Here is a 17,030-nt window from a genome sequence, read left to right as displayed (position 1 = left end):
CAAATAAAACTCATAGTCCATAAATACTGTAGATTTAACTTTGTTTAATATATACATTTAGTTAAATCATCAAACATCTGTATGACTTGCCAGTGACTTGCTTGACTCAAGCTACGACTTGACTTGCTTGACATAAAGCAGTGACTTGACTTGACTTGGCTTGACACTCACAAAAAATGACTCGGACTTGCTTGAGACTTGAAGGTTAAGACTTGAGACTTACTTGAGACTTGCACATGTGTGACTTACTCCCACCTCTGATAAATAGTCAAATAGTTTTTCTGCGTGAGAAATACGATGTGGGGCGGGAGAGCGTGACAAAAGACCAAAATGCGTGACTGTCACTCTCAATGCGTGACACTTGACAGCCCTGGGTTTACACATGCTACACCGCTTAAAATGTCCAAACAACGTCCACTGGAGTGATTTTCTTCTCTGTGTCTCAATAACAGGATATTTAGGATGTCACGTGGTGATTCATATAAACAGCACTAAACTTTAAGTGAACGTATATCCTTGACGTATATCGGTGCTCAGAGTGCAGGCACTGCCCATTCGCAATCGTCCCACCTCACCGAGGCCTAGGAACACTACCAGTCTAGGCTGTTTCGTGAGTGCAGGTAACCCAGCCCCTCACTTAATTGGACAAAAATGCAGATGGTCTCAGGAGTTAATTTTTCATTGTTAACGGTGGGTTAACTGATCTGTTCTTTTATTCCTGGCCTGATACCCGTTTGCAGTGAATGGCGTGGATCCATGTTACTCTGTCCACTATTTTCACAGCGGTGGGAGTAGTCAACAAAATCTGGAATGGTCCCAGCCAATGCATGGCCTTCCAGTTCTTTCTCCTGAAATCTTTCACCATGATCCACTCGCCAAGCTTCAGGGCATACAATGCATCTGTATGTGGTTTAGGAAGGGCATCCTTCACCTGTCTGTGAATATCAGATAACAGAGAGGACATGTTTGTGCAATAATTCAATATTTCATCTGCACAATCGCCGATATTGGATCTCTGGCTCACCGGGGGAACCACTCCTGTGCTTAACTGTCTTCTGAAAAGAATTTCAAATGGACTCAGATTAGCTTCACCTCTTGCTCGTGCTCACATGTGCATCAACACTATTGGGAGGGCTTTAAACCATGACAAGCCTGTTTCAGCACAGCATTTTTCTGAATAAATGGAATGCCTCTCCCAACTTTGTTTGTTGCACATACAACACAGCGTTCACAAAAATTTGGGAGTAATTAGTAAAGCCAATAACATGCCAATGTTTCCTTATTTTTGTTACCATCCCTGCTTTTGACACGAAACAACCTTTTTGTTAAAACCGGTTTCCGTGAGGGACCATACCAAACACCATGTTTTTGGACACTTCCCACCTTCCTCCAGCGTTGTTTCTCCTTACGATCACTCATACCCTGTAATTCAGTGAGATTTAGGATAGAAGAAAGCAGTTTAACCATGATGTTTATGTTTTGTTTCTGCTCAGGTAGCTTTGCTGCTGCCTTTGGCAGTGCATCAGCTTTTGCATTACCTATGGAAATAGGTATATTATATTATATTATATTATATTATATTATATTATATTATATTATATTATATTATATTATATTATATTATATTATATTATATTATATTATATTATATTATATTATATTATATTATATTATATTATATTATATTATGCGCTTCACATTTACATACTGTAATTGCTTCTGGAAGTAGGATTGCATCCAAGAGGTCAGCTATCAGGCCATGGTGTGTGATGGGTTTGCCCGAGGAAGTTAAAAACCCCCTATGTTTCCACAGTGTGCCAAAGTCATGTATAACACCAAAGGCGTACCTGCTATCAGTATACACAGTCACAGTCTTACCCTCTGCCAAATTGCAGGCTTCAATAAGTTTTGCTCCCTGTGCTGAGTATTGAGATGGGAGTTTACCTGAAAGTAAAATTTCATTCTGGGTAACTACTGCAAACCCCACACAGTTTTGACCTGTTTCTGAGTTCCTGGATGCTGATCCTTGCACAAATAATTCCAGATCAGAGTTGGTCGGCGGTGTCTCCTGTAAATCAGTCATTGGGCAACAAACTTCATTAATCACACTCACACAATCATGAGGCTCCCCATTATGCTCTGTGGGAAGAAGTGTGGCAGGGTTAAGAGTTGCACATCGTTTAACTGTGACATTTGGCATTTCTAAAAGCACAGTGTTATATCTCAACCATCGTGCAGCCGTAATAAGTGCTGTTTTTTGTTCTAAAAGCATTTGCAACACTGCATGTGGTACCAACAGTATAAATTCGCTGTAGCCTGCAATGTATCCTGAGGCATTGACAGCTTTTCTGCTGCAGCGAATGCTCTGACACACATAAGCAGACCTGCTGCCACTGGATCCAGTTTAGCTGAAAAATATGCTACTGGTCCGAGTTTGCCCCCATGATCTTGGAACAAAACTGATCTCATGAATCCCCCTTTTTCGTCAACAGTTTGTGTAAACGGTCTCATTGGGTCAGGGATGCCTAGTGTGGGTGTCGTCTATAATGTCTGTATTAGTCGTTCAAATGCAGCCTTTGCAGTCTCAGTCCACGTCACTTTGTTGTGTGCTAGTAGGCCTTGTCCATGAGCAATTGCGCTCAAAGGTGCCTCTAAAACAGCATAATCGGGTATGAACATCCTACAGTATGAACACATGCCTTAAAAAGACATTAACTGTTTTTATTCTTGTAACCGGTTTTGGAATTTTCTGAATTGCCTCCATTCTGCTTGACTCGAGTCTTTTACCTTCTGCAGAAATTAAATGTCCTAGGAACTTCACTTCTTGTTGAACATATTTCAGATTTGACAGGCTTATTTTCTTTACTGGGAACAGTGGGATTAGCACAGGAGATGTCTCACATGGTACAATAACTCCAGCTTTTAACAGGGAGTTGAACACCGGTGTTATACCTGCTATAGCTTCTGGTTTTAGGGGATATTGAGCCCTTATTTATTTAGTTATTTATTTATATATTTGTTTGTTTGTTTGTTTGTTTATTTATTTATAATTTATAACCAGTTTTTAGAGTAATGGTCACTGAAGGGCAATTTTTAATCAGGACTACATCATCATATTTTCCATCCGCCCACAACTCTTTGGGCACCTTTTTTAATCATATATCTGAAGATTCTAATTTAGGCAGGGTCCAGTCAGTAGTTCTGGCCCTGTGCCAAAACGTTGCTTCAATTTTACACCATGGGTTGAGATCTGATAAGTCATCAGGACGGATCTCCACATATCTTTTTGCCCTAACCATCCAATATAGTGGTGTGTAATATGCATTAAATTTTAAGCTGTAAAAGACAGCTGGCTGCTACGTTTGCTCCCAATAATGAGTCAGTAACCTGTAACATCCATTTTCCCAAGATTTCACCAGTCATCATTGGCAGATTTGGCTAAAGAGAGATGCGGAGATGCATGGTTCATTTGGAATGGGTGTGGATAACCAGCTCGAGTTGAAACCCGAGATAAGTTTACCTCTACCGCACATCTGTGCTCACTCCATACCAAACGTTTCAACATCAGTACATCTGGTGTATCTAACTTCCTATACCACTCTCTCTCATAGCGGTCATCAGGTTCACATCTGTGTATGTGTGCAGTGCAATGTAAAGTTTCTGGTTTTATGTAGTCTGTGTGAAAAGAAGAGGTGAGAATTTTTGCTTTTCCCACAAGTGTGTGTGTGACATCAGTAAAAGAAAAATCACACAGTTTCCATTTGTATCATAGAGCAGAGATCTGGGATAATATTTTACAAAGCAGGAGTCATCTCCCTATTCTATCTTAAGGACTAGTGATGTGCTGATTAGATTTAAATTTAATTTGCACATCAAATCTCGACCCAACAGATTTATTGGGCAATACTCAGAAATCAAAAAAGAAAATCCAAATTGTTTCTGTGTAGTTACAGTTTTGCACCTTAAGGGCACTGAGAATGTCTCAATGTCTGACATTCCTGATGCTCACGTAGTAAACAGAGCGATTGCTCATTATAAGTGAAATAGAAAAATCACACAATCGTATCACAAAGTGCCCTGCTCCTGAGTCAACTAGAAACTGTATCTGTATTTGTTCGACAAGTGATGTAATCACAGGCATATCATTAAACCTGGGCTCATTATCTTTAGCATGGCTTTCATCCATAGGTGTAATATCAAACTCTGATAATTTGATAGACATTGAATTAGTAACAGGTGGAAATGGAACAGTTAGCTTAAGCTTTTCTTCCTTGCATTGCATTAAAGAGTAAGACTTACCCATCCCTGGGTGCTCACCCGTCCCAAACTCATCTGAACCTCAGGCCTCTTGATACTTGGTTTCCCCTCGATATTTCTTAGGGCAATCTTGTGCCCAGTGATCTGAACTTCTGCATACAAAACATCCATTCTGAAATCCAGGTCTGTTCCGTCCTCTTCTTGTAACTTTCCCATGGCTACAGCCCCTTCCTCTGATGGAATCTCCTCGGACCTCAGACAACTGAACCATGGTGAGACGTGTTTCATTTCTAACCTTTTGTCTTTTTTCTTTTTGTCTCTCGGCCTTTAGCAGATTTTCTGCATGGATGACATGCTGTTCAATTAGAGATAGATTTCCCAGTGTCCCAGATAATGCAAGTTTGCTTGACGTTTCTTGCAATGTCCTCTCTTAATCCATTTATGAAAATGTTTCTCAAATGTACCTCATACGGAGTGAGGTCAGCAGCTTCAGCCATGTTATCAGGGCGTTCAAGGCCACTGTGTGCATCATGTACTTCTGTCAATCGTGCAAGATATCTGGAGACTGTTTCATCGTCCTCTTGTCTACATAAGGAGATTTTTGTCATGTCCATTTTTACTGGAAAGTAAAAAGATCATGTTCCCTGAATGTGTTGGAAAGAGGATCATCGGGTCTCGCACCTCTAAGAACTGCAGTCCTTTGTGCACGTCTGCTGTAATATCCTGCTGGAGAGTAAACTGTCCGTTGGTTGGGTGTAGAAGCCGCAGCAGTGTAACAGCTGGTGGTTGGTTATTGTTCGTCTGCGGGGGTGCCTGAGGTGGCGGTCTGAGCGGGCAGCCCTCCAGGTCTGGGTCTACAAGAGTTTTAAAAACACTGAAGAGAAGAAGACTGTGAATAAGTTTGTGTGTTTGATTTGCATGCTCTGGGTTTTTGCCACAGTTGCCCACATATTATATGCAACCCAATCTACTTCTTGTCTCTTTTTCCCTTTTTTCTTTGAAGCCTCATGCTCATGTGACTTTTCTCTCAACTTTTCTAACTGCCTTTCACTAAAACTAGCTTTTTCTGGAAATCCACAGTCCATTACCCACATGTGATATTGTGATACAGAACCAGGTCCATAATTAATGATCATAAATTGAACATTAGGATGTTTACAGGCCCTTCAAAAATGATAATTTCCTTCTTTGCCTTTTCTGCTGCAGCTACTGCTCTGAGACACATGGGCAGACCTGCTGACACTGGATCCAGTTTAGCTGAAAAATATGCTACTGGTCTGAGTTTGCCCCCATGATCTTGGAGTAAAACTGATGTCATGGATCCCCTTTTTCGTCAACAGTTTGTGTAAATGGTCTCACTGGGTCAGGGATGCCTAGTGTGGGTGTCATCTGTAATTTCTGTTTCAGTCGTTCAAATGCAGCTTTTGCAGTCTCAGTCCAAGTCACTTTGCTGTGTGCTTGTAGGCCTTGTCCATGAGCAATTGCGCTCAGTGGTGCCTCTAAAACAGCATAATTGGGTATAAATAACCTACAGTATGAACACATGCCTACAAAAGACATTAACTGTTTTTCTTGTAAACGGTTTTGGAATTTTCTGAATTGCCTCTATTCTGCTTGACTCGAGTCGTTTACTTTCTGCAGAAATTAAATGTCCTAGGAACTTCACTTCTTGTTGAACAAATTTCAGATTTGACAGGCTTATTTTCTTTACTGGGAACAGTGGGATTAGCACAGGAGATGTCTCACATGGTACAATAACTCCAGCTTTTAACAGGGAGTTGAACACCGGTGTTATACCTGCTATAGCTTCTGTCTTTAGGGGATATTGAGCCTTTATTTTTATTTATTTATTTATTAACCGGTTTTTAGAGTAATGGTCACTGAAGGGCAATCTTTAATCAGGACTACATCATATTTTCCATCCGCCCACAACTCTATGGGCACCTTTTGTAATTGAACGTCTGAAGATTCTAATTTAGGCAGGGTCCAGTCAGTAGTTCTGGCCCTGTGCCAAAATGATGCTTCAATTTTACACCATGAGTTGAAACATTCATCAGGACGGATGTCCACATCTCTTTTTGCCCTAACCATCCAATTTAGTGGTGTGCTTTATGCATTTAATTTTGAGCTGTAAAAGACAGCTGGCTGCCTGGTTTGCTCGCAGTCATGAGTCAGACTAACCTGTAACATCCATTTTACCAAGATTTCCCACTCATCATTGGCAGATTTGGCTAAAGAGAGATGTGGAGATGCATGGTTCATTTGGAATAGGTGTGGATAACCAGCTCGAGTTGAAACCCGAGATAAGTCTTCCTCTACATCACATCTGTGCTCACTCCATATCAAACGTTTCAACATCAGTACATCTGACTTATCCAACTTCCTATACCACTCTTTCTCATAGCTCTCATCTCTTTCGCATCTGTGTATGTGTGCAGTGCAATGTAAAGTTTCTGGTTTTATGTAGTCTGTGTGAGAAGAAGAGGTGAGAATTTTTGCTCTTCCCACAAGTGTGTGTGTGACATCAGTAAAAGAGAAATCACACAGTTTCCATTTGTATCATAGAGCAGAGATCTGGGATAATATTTTACAAAGCAGGAGTCATCTCCCCATTTTATCTTAAGGACTAGTGATGTGCTGATTAGATTTAAATTTAATTTGCACATCAAATCTCGACCCAACAGATTTATTGGGCAATACTCAGAAATCAAAAAAGAAAATCCAAATTGTTTCTGTGTAGTTACAGTTTTGCACCTTAAGGGCACTGAGAATGTCTCAATGTCTGACATTCCTGATGCTCACGTAGTAAACAGGGAGCGATTGCTCATTATAAGTGAAATAGAAAAATCACACAATCGTATCACAAAGTGCCCTGCTCCTGAGTCAACTAGAAACTGTATCTGTATTTGTTCGACAAGTGATGTAATCACAGGCATATCATTAAACCTGGGCTCATTATCTTTAGCATAGCTTTCATCCATAGGTGTAATATCAAACTCTGATAATTTGATAGACATTGAATTAGTAACAGGTGGAAATGGAACAGTTAGCTTAAGCTTTTCTTCCTTGCATTGCATTAAAGAGTAAGACTTACCCATCCCTGGGTGCTCACCCGTCCCAAACTCATCCGAACCTCAGGCCTCTTGATACTTGGTTTCCCCTCGATATTTCTTAGGGCAATCTTGTGCCCAGTGATCTGAACTTCTACATACAAAACATCCATTCTGAAATCCAGGTCTGTTCCGTCCTCTTCTTGTAACTTTCCCATGGCTACAGCCCCTTCCTCTGATGGAATCTCCTCGGACCTCAGACAACTGAACCATGGTGAGACGGTGTTTCATTTCTAACCTTTTGTCTTTTTTCTTTTTGTCTCTCGGCCTTTAGCAGATTTTCTGCATGGATGACATGCTGTTCAATTAGAGATAGATTTCCCAGTGTCCCAGATATTGCAAGTTTGCTTGATGTTTCTTGCAATGTCCTCTCTTAATCCATTTATGAAAATGTTTCTCAAATGTACCTCATACGGAGTGAGGTCAGCAGCTTCAGCCATGTTATCAGGGCGTTGAAGGCCACTGTGTGCATCATGTACTTCTGTCAATCGTGCAAGATATCTGGAGACTGTTTCATCGTCCTCTTGTCTACATAAGGAGATTTTTGTCATGTCCATTTTTACTGGAAAGTAAAAAGATCATGTTCCCTGAATGTGTTGGAAAGAGGATCATCTGGTCTCGCACCTCTAAGAACTGCAGTCCTTTGTGCACGTCTGCTGTAATATCCTGCTGGAGAGTAAACTGTCCGTTGGTTGGGTGTAGAAGCCGCAGCAGTGTAACAGCTGGTGGTTGGTTATTGTTCGTCTGCGGGGGTGCCTGAGGTGGCGGTCTGAGCGGGCAGCCCTCCAGGTCTGGGTCTACAAGAGTTTTAAAAACACTGAAGAGAAGAAGACTGTGAATAAGTTTGTGTGTTTGATTTGCATGCTCTGGGTTTTTGCCACAGTTGCCCACATATTATATGCAACCCAATCTACTTCTTGTCTCTTTTTCCCTTTTTTCTTTGAAGCCTCATGCTCATGTGACTTTTCTCTCAACTTTTCTAACTGCCTTTCACTAAAACTAGCTTTTTCTGGAAATCCACAGTCCATTACCCACATGTGATATTGTGATACAGAACCAGGTCCATAATTAATGATCATAAATTGAACATTAGGATGTTTACAGGCCCTTCAAAAATTATAATTTCCTTCTTTGCCTTTTCTGCTGCAGCTACTGCTCTGAGACACATGGACAGACCTGCTGCCACTGGATCCAGTTTAGCTGAAAAATATGCTACTGGTCCGAGTTTGCCCCCATGATCTTGGAACAAAACTGATCTCATGAATCCCCCTTTTTCGTCAACAGTTTGTGTAAACGGTCTCATTGGGTCAGGGATGCCTAGTGTGGGTGTCGTCTATAATGTCTGTATTAGTCGTTCAAATGCAGCCTTTGCAGTCTCAGTCCACGTCACTTTGTTGTGTGCTAGTAGGCCTTGTCCATGAGCAATTGCGCTCAAAGGTGCCTCTAAAACAGCATAATCGGGTATGAACATCCTACAGTATGAACACATGCCTTAAAAAGACATTAACTGTTTTTATTCTTGTAACCGGTTTTGGAATTTTCTGAATTGCCTCCATTCTGCTTGACTCGAGTCTTTTACCTTCTGCAGAAATTAAATGTCCTAGGAACTTCACTTCTTGTTGAACAAATTTCAGATTTGACAGGCTTATTTTCTTTACTGGGAACAGTGGGATTAGCACAGGAGATGTCTCACATGGTACAATAACTCCAGCTTTTAACAGGGAGTTGAACACCGGTGTTATACCTGCTATAGCTTCTGGTTTTAGGGGATATTGAGCCTTTATTTATTTATTTATTTATTTATTTATTTTTATTTATTTATTTATTAACCGGTTTTTAGAGTAATGGTCACTGAAGGGCAATCTTTAATCAGGACTACATCATATTTTCCATCCGCCCACAACTCTATGGGCACCTTTTGTAATTGAACGTCTGAAGATTCTAATTTACACAGGGTCCAGTCAGTAGTTCTGGCCCTGTGCCAAAATGATGCTTCAATTTTACACCATGGGTTGTAAAATTCATCAGGACGGATCTCCACATCTCTTTTTGCCCTAACCATGCAATTTAGTGGTGTGCTTTATGCATTTAATTTTGAGCTGTAAAAGACAGCTGGCTGCTACGTTTGCTCCCAATAATGAGTCAGTAACCTGTAACATCCATTTTCCCAAGATTTCACCAGTCATCATTGGCAGATTTGGCTAAAGAGAGATGCGGAGATGCATGGTTCATTTGGAATGGGTGTGGATAACCAGCTCGAGTTGAAACCCGAGATAAGTTTACCTCTACCGCACATCTGTGCTCACTCCATACCAAACGTTTCAACATCAGTACATCTGGTGTATCTAACTTCCTATACCACTCTCTCTCATAGCTGTCATCGGGTTCACATCTGTGTATGTGTGCAGTGCAAATTTCTGGTTTTATGTAGTCTGTGTGAGAAGAAGAGGTGAGAATTTTTGCTCTTCCCACAAAAGAGTGTGTGTGACGTCAGTAAAAGAAAAATGACACAGTTTCCATTTGTATCATAGAGCAGATATCTGGGATAATGTTTTACAAAGCAGGAATCATCTCCCCATTCTATCTTAAGGCCTAGTGATGTGCTGATTAGGTTTAAATTTAGTTTGCACATCAAATCTCGAACCCAACAGATTTATTGGGCAATACTGAGAAATCAAAAGAGAGAATTCAAATTGTTTCTGTGTAGTTACGGTTTCGCACCTTAAGTGCACTGAGAATGTCACAATGACATTCCTGATGTTCCCGTAGTAAACAGGGAGTGATTGCTCATTATAAGTGAAATAGAAAATTCACACAATCGTATCACAAAGTGCCCTGCTCCTGAGTCAACTAGAAACTGTATCTGTATTTGTTCGACAAGTGATGTAATCACAGGCATATCATTAAACCTGGGCTCATTATCTTTAGCATAGCTTTCATCCATAGGTGTAATATCAAACTCTGATAATTTGATAGACATTGAATTAGTAACAGGTGGAAATGGAACAGTTAGCTTAAGCTTTTCTTCCTTGCATTGCATTAAAGAGTAAGACTTACCCATCCCTGGGTTCTCAAACTCGTCCGAACCTCATGCCTCTTGATACTTGGTTTCCCCTCGATATTTCTTAGGGCAATCTTGTGCCCAGTGATCTGAACTTCTGCATACAAAACATCCATTCTGAAATCCAGGTCTGTTCCGTCCTCTTCTTGTAACTTTCCCATGGCTACAGCCCCTTCCTCTGATGGAATCTCCTCGGACCTCAGGCAACTGAACCATGTTGGGACGGTGTTTCATTTCTAACCTTTTGTCTTTTCTTTTTGTCTCTCGGCCTTTAGCAGCTTTTCTGCATGGATGAAATGCTGTTCAAAGACAGATTTTCAGTGTCCCGGATAATGCAAGTTTGCTTGACGTTTCTTGCAATGTCCTCTCTTAATCCATTTATGAAACTGTTTCTCAAATGTACCTCATACGGAGTGAGGTCAGCAGCTTCAGCCATGTTATCAGGGCGTTCAAGGCCGCTGTGTGCATCATGTACTTCTTCTGTCAATTGTGCAAGATATCTGGAGACTGTTTCATTGTCCTCTTGTCTACATAAGGAGATTTTTGTCATGTCCATTTTTACTGGAAAGTAAAAAGATCATGTTCCCTGAGTGTGCTGGAAAGAGGATCATCTGGTCTCGCACCTCTAAGAACTGCAGTCCTTTGTGCACGTCTGCTGTAGTATCCTGCTGGAGAGTAAACTGTCCGTTGGTTGGGTGTAGAAGCCGCAGCAGTGTAACAGCTGGTGGTTGGTTATTGTTCGTCTGCGGGGGTGCCTGAGGTGGTGGTCTGAGCGGGCAGCCCTCCAGGTCTGGGTCTACAAGAGTTTTAAAAACACTGAAGAGAAGAAGACTGTGAATAAGTTTGTGTGTTTGATTTGCATGCTCTGGGTTTTTGCCAGAGTTGCCCACATATTATATGCAACCCAATCTACTTCTTGTCTCTTTTTCCCTTTTTTCTTTGAAGCCTCATGCTCATGTGACTTTTCTCTCAACTTTTCTAACTGCCTTTCACTAAAACTAGCTTTTTCTGGAAATCCACAGTCCATTACCCACATGTGATATTGTGATACAGAACCAGGTCCATAATTAATGATCATAAATTGAACATTAGGATGTTTACAGGCCCTTCAAAAATGATCATTTCCTTCTTTGCCTTTTCTGCTGCAGCTACTGCTCTGAGACACATGGGCAGACTTGCTGCCACTGGATCCAGTTTAGCTGAAAAATATGCTACTGGTCTGAGTTTGCCCCCATGATCTTGGAGTAAAACTGATGTCATGGATCCCCTTTTTCGTCAACAGTTTGTGTAAATGGTCTCATTGGGTCAGGGATGCCTAGTGTGGGTGTCATCTGTAATTTCTGTTTCAGTCGTTCAAATGCAGCTTTTGCAGTCTCAGTCCACGTCACTTTGCTGTGTGCTTGTAGGCCTTGTCCATGAGCAATTGCGCTCAGCGGTGCCTCTAAAACAGCATAATTGGGTATAAATAACCTACAGTATGAACACATGCCTAAAAAAGACATTAACTGTTTTTCTTGTAAACGGTTTTGGAATTTTCTGAATTGCCTCTATTCTGCTTGACTCGAGTCGTTTACCTTCTGCAAAAATTAAATGTCCTAGGAACTTCACTTCTTGTTGAACAAATTTCAGATTTGACAGGCTTATTTTCTTTACTGGGAACAGTGGGATTAGCACAGGAGATGTCTCACATGGTACAATAACTCCAGCTTTTAACAGGGAGTTGAACACCGGTGTTATACCTGCTATAGCTTCTGGTTTTAGGGGATATTGAGCCTTTATTTATTTATTTATTTATTTATTTATTTATTTATTTATTTATTCATTTATTTATAATTTTTAACCGGTTTTTAGAATAATGGTAAATGAAGGACAATTTTTAATCAGGACTACATCATATTTTCCATCCGCCCACAACTCTTTGGGCACCTTTTGTAATTGAATGTCTGAAGATTCTAATTTAGGCAGGGTCCAGTCAGTAGTTCTGGCCCTGTGCCAAAATGATGCTTCAATTTTACACCATGGGTTGTAAAATTCATCAGGACGGATCTCCACATCTCTTTTTGCCCTAACCATGCAATTTAGTGGTGTGCTTTATGCATTTAATTTTGAGCTGTAAAAGACAGCTGGCTGCCTGGTTTGCTCGCAGTCATGAGTCAGACTAACCTGTAACATCCATTTTACCAAGATTTCCCACTCATCATTGGCAGATTTGGCTAAAGAGAGATGTGGAGATGCATGGTTCATTTGGAATAGGTGTGGATAACCAGCTCGAGTTGAAACCCGAGATAAGTCTTCCTCTACATCACATCTTTGCTCACTCCATATCAAACGTTTCAAGATCAGTACATCTGACTTATCCAACTTCCTATACCACTCTTTCTCATAGCTCTCATCTGGTTCGCATCTGTGTATGTGTGCAGTGCAATGTAAAGTTTCTGGTTTTATGTAGTCTGTGTGAGAAGAAGAGGTGAGAATTTTTGCTCTTCCCACAAGTGTGTGTGTGACGTCAGTAAAAGAGAAATCACACAGTTTCCATTTGTATCATAGAGCAGAGATCTGGGATAATATTTTACAAAGCAGGAGTCATCTCCCTATTCTATCTTAAGGACTAGTGATGTGTTGATTAGATTTAAATTTAATTTGCACATCAAATCTCGACCCAACAGATTTATTGGGCAATACTCAGAAATCAAAAAAGAAAATCCAAATTGTTTCTGTGTAGTTACAGTTTTGCACCTTAAGGGCACTGAGAATGTCTCAATGACTGACATTCCTGATGCTCACGTAGTAAACAGGGAGTGATTGCTCATTATAAGTGAAATAGAAAATTCACACAATCGTATCACAAAGTACCCTGCTCCTGAGTCAACTAGAAACTGTATCTGTATTTGTTCGACAAGTGATGTAATCACAGGCATATCATTAAACCTGGGCTCATTATCTTTAGCATAGCTTTCATCCATAGGTGTAATATCAAACTCTGATAATTTGATAGACATTGAATTAGTAACAGGTGGAAATGGAACACTTAAGCTTTTCTTCCTATGGTACTTTATTTAATTGTTTATTCTATTGTTATTTTTATACCTCATGTGCGGACTGTTAGATGTTGCTTTGAAGAGAGTTTAGTTGAAGTACTGTAAGCTCGCTAATCTTGAAAGTTGGGCCTCAGCCCATAATTTAATTCCGGTGGTCATAAAGAGTTCAGTTATGGATATCACATGTTATATGATTATTCTGAGTTCTGTAATAATCGTCTTATAATTCTACATTTATCTGTTTGTTTAAATCATAGAGGTTAATAAGGTGAATAGTGTTCTAGACATTGCCTCGCAATCGCCACAGATGTTTGCTAAAAGGGTTATAGGGGAGAGGGAGGGGGCGCTTAGGCGCATAAAGCACCCAGGACCAATACTGATTTTGTTACTGCAAATGGTTGTGAAAATCTTGGTTATATGCTCAACAATCTGTTTTTTACCTTATGCGTTATTCTGTGTGACTCCAACAATTGTAGACTATGGTTAATATAAATATATTGTCTCTCAATGTTAGGGGGTTTAACTCTCTGATTAAACGTACTCGGGTTTTAGATCTTATGCACAGAAAGAAAATCGATGTAGCGTTTCTTCAAGAAACCCATCTTACTGCAATGGACACCCAAAGAATGCAAAACAGGCGTTATATTCCCATAATATCATCATGTTGTAAGTCTAAAAAACAAGGGGTGTCAATTCTTTTTAAGCGTAATTCTAATTTTATTGTTGAACATAAAGGCTCTGATGACGATGGCCGAGTTGCGTATTGTTGTGCCTTAATTGAAGGAAATAGGTATGCATTTGTTAATATATATGCCCCAAACTCATATGATGCCTCCTTTTTTCCACAAGTTTTGAAAACTCTTTTATCTCTTCATAACTATTCAATCGTCATTGGATCAGATATGAATGCTGTGTTTGACACGGCTTTGGATCGCTCCAATCCTTCAATTTCAGTAACACAGTCTCATTCTTCTGCAGCACTGAGATTGTTTAGTAAAGACCTAGACTTATGTGATGCCTGGCGTTTACAAAATCCAACGGCTAAAGAATACACCTATTTTTCCCCAAGCCACAAATCATTTTCAAGAATTGATTATATTTTACTTTCATCACCACTACTTTCAGATCTAATACACATTGAGTTCCTACCACAAAGTGTTTCTGACCATAATGCTGTATTAGCACAACTCCAGATTAAGACATCCTGTAAATCGTCAAGATGGAGATTTAATACTCTACTTTTACAGAACGAGGAATTCCTATCTCAACTGAGACCAGAACTGACTGAGTTTATCAGATTGAATCAAAATTCAGTCTCCAACAATGATATGCTATGGGCATCTATCAAAGGCTTTTTAAGGAACAAAGCCATCTCCTTTTCTGCTAGACTTAAAAAGAAATATTTTGAAAAAATATCAGTATTAGAAAAAAGATGTGGGGACTTGGAAAAGGAATTAGGATACAACTTTTCCAATATTAAACTACATGAGTTAAATGTGGAAAGGGCTGCACTCAGTGATTTGCTTCGCAGAAGAGCAGAATATCTTATGCATATTACGAAACAGAAATACTACTGTATATAGATGGAAGCAGACCAAGCCGGCTCCTTGCACTTACTCTGAAAAAACATGAGCAACGTTTTAATATAAGGGCGATTACAAATTCAAAAAATGTTCTCAATTCACATCCCAAAGATATTAGCAAAATATTCATGTCATTCTTTGAAAAATTATATGTTTCAGAAACACAACCCAGTACTGGCCAGTTAAAAAGATTTTTCGACCAATTGAATTTAAATAAACTTTCAGAGGAGGAGGTGGACAACCTTGACTCTGATATAACTCTAGAAGAACTACATAATGCAGTAATTTGTTCAAGTAAAGGAAAGTCTCCCGGAATTGACGGTCTTCCGGCTGAGTTATACCTGGTGCTGTGGGATTTATTAGGCCACATTTGGTTACGTACTATAAATGAGGCCGTATTCAAAGGCCATTTTCACCAAGACTTAAATACAGCTCTAATCTCTGTCCTACCTAAACCCGGAAAGGATCACTCAGACTGTTCTAATTATAGGCCCATTTCCTTGATAAATGAAGATGTCAAAATTTATGCTAAAGTTATTGCTAGACGTCTACAAGTAGTAATACATAAGCTAATTGGTCCAGATCAATCACGTTTTATCCCTGGACGCCTGGCTTCTGACAACATCCGCCGAGTGTTACACGTCATTGCGGAATCAAGGAAATTGAAAGTGCCTAGTGGCCTTCTATTTATTGATGCCGAAAAAGCCTTTGATCGGCTTGAATGGGGTTATCTGTGGTATACTTTAAAGAAGTTCAATTTTGGTGACCGGTTCATTAGAATGATACAAACTCTATACACTAATCCCATGGCCAGGGTATCTACTGGTGGACTCATATCAGACAGATTTCATATTCATAGAGGTACGAGGCAGGGTTGTCCACTTTCCCCCTTTTTGTTCAATCTATCAATAGAACCTCTGGCACAGTATGTTAGGCAGTGCAATCTGGTTACGCCAATCCGGTTAGGTGCTTCAAGCCACTCTATTTCCCTATATGTAGATGACATATTATTATTTCTATCTGACTTGCAGTGCTCGCTTCCTAATGCCCTCAAAATTATAGACGAATTTGGCATACTATCGGGATTTAAAATTAATCTTTCGAAAACTATTTTGATGCCTCTTAATTCCGATGGTCTAAACCTTTCTATTCCAAGCAATATCTTAATATCAACACAAGTTAAATACTTAGGGATCGAACTCAGACCTACTTTATCCCTAATCTCAAAAATAAACTTTATGGCAATCTCTGAGAAAATTGAGGCTGATATTCAACGGTGGATGTATCTACCCTCATCACCTTCAGCCCGGATGTCAGTGATAAAGATGAATATTCTGCCTCGCATTAATTTTATTAGTTCCATGCTTCCTCTCCCCCCACCTACAAATTATTGGAAGAAAATAGATTCTATATCTATAGAATCTTATAGAAAATATATTTGGAATGGAAAACGTCCCCGCGTTAAGTGGTCTACACTTCAAAGAATTAAAACGAAAGGTGGATGGGGCTGCCCAAATTTTAAATTGTATCATTGGTCCTTTGTTCTGCTCTCGGTCAAGAAATGGTTTGATCCTTGTTCACAGTCCTCGTGGAAAGTAATAGAGCGAGAGATTATTTCACCAATTCGATTGCAGGATTTTTTTATTTTCTGGTCTCTCATATAGAAAGTGCTCATTACATTATGGACCTATACTCTCCTACACTCTCCAAATATTTAAAAAGATTGAATCCCTTTTTCCTTCTAAAACAATTTGGCATACTCATACTCCTATATGGCACAATCGGAATCTACTTTCTGGTGGGAAGCCATTTGTACAGCCAAATTGGGCTGCAAAAGGTGTTCTAATGTTAAATGATGTAAGTGGAGAGAAATCAATTTTGAATTTTCAAGACTTAACAGGAAGATTTAACATTTCCCGTAACACTTTATTTCTATATTTTCAACTTCGTTCCGCATTAAAAAATCTAAAAGTTCCTTGGG

The 17,030-nt window shown here is 39.8% G+C and overlaps 1 protein-coding gene and 1 long non-coding RNA gene across 2 annotated transcripts in view; one reads left to right on the top strand and one right to left on the bottom strand.

Moving 5' to 3' along the window:
• Positions 1-17,030, top strand: part of LOC132854914 (patr class I histocompatibility antigen, alpha chain G-like) — a 97,930-nt gene that overhangs the window by 47,137 nt on the left and 33,763 nt on the right. The window lies entirely within an intron of this gene.
• LOC132854923 (uncharacterized) lies at positions 25-16,225 on the bottom strand. The gene is made up of 2 exons (XR_009649277.1): positions 10,425-16,225; positions 25-935 (listed from the first exon to the last, which is right to left on the bottom strand). It is a non-coding gene; the product is annotated as an uncharacterized LOC132854923 (long non-coding RNA).

Source organism: Tachysurus vachellii, chromosome 12, assembly GCF_030014155.1.
Source record: "Tachysurus vachellii isolate PV-2020 chromosome 12, HZAU_Pvac_v1, whole genome shotgun sequence".
NCBI classification, from domain to species: Eukaryota; Metazoa; Chordata; class Actinopteri; order Siluriformes; family Bagridae; genus Tachysurus; species Tachysurus vachellii.
The sequence above is the reverse complement of the archived record's forward strand: the minus strand, read 5'-3'. Positions and strand labels throughout refer to the sequence as shown.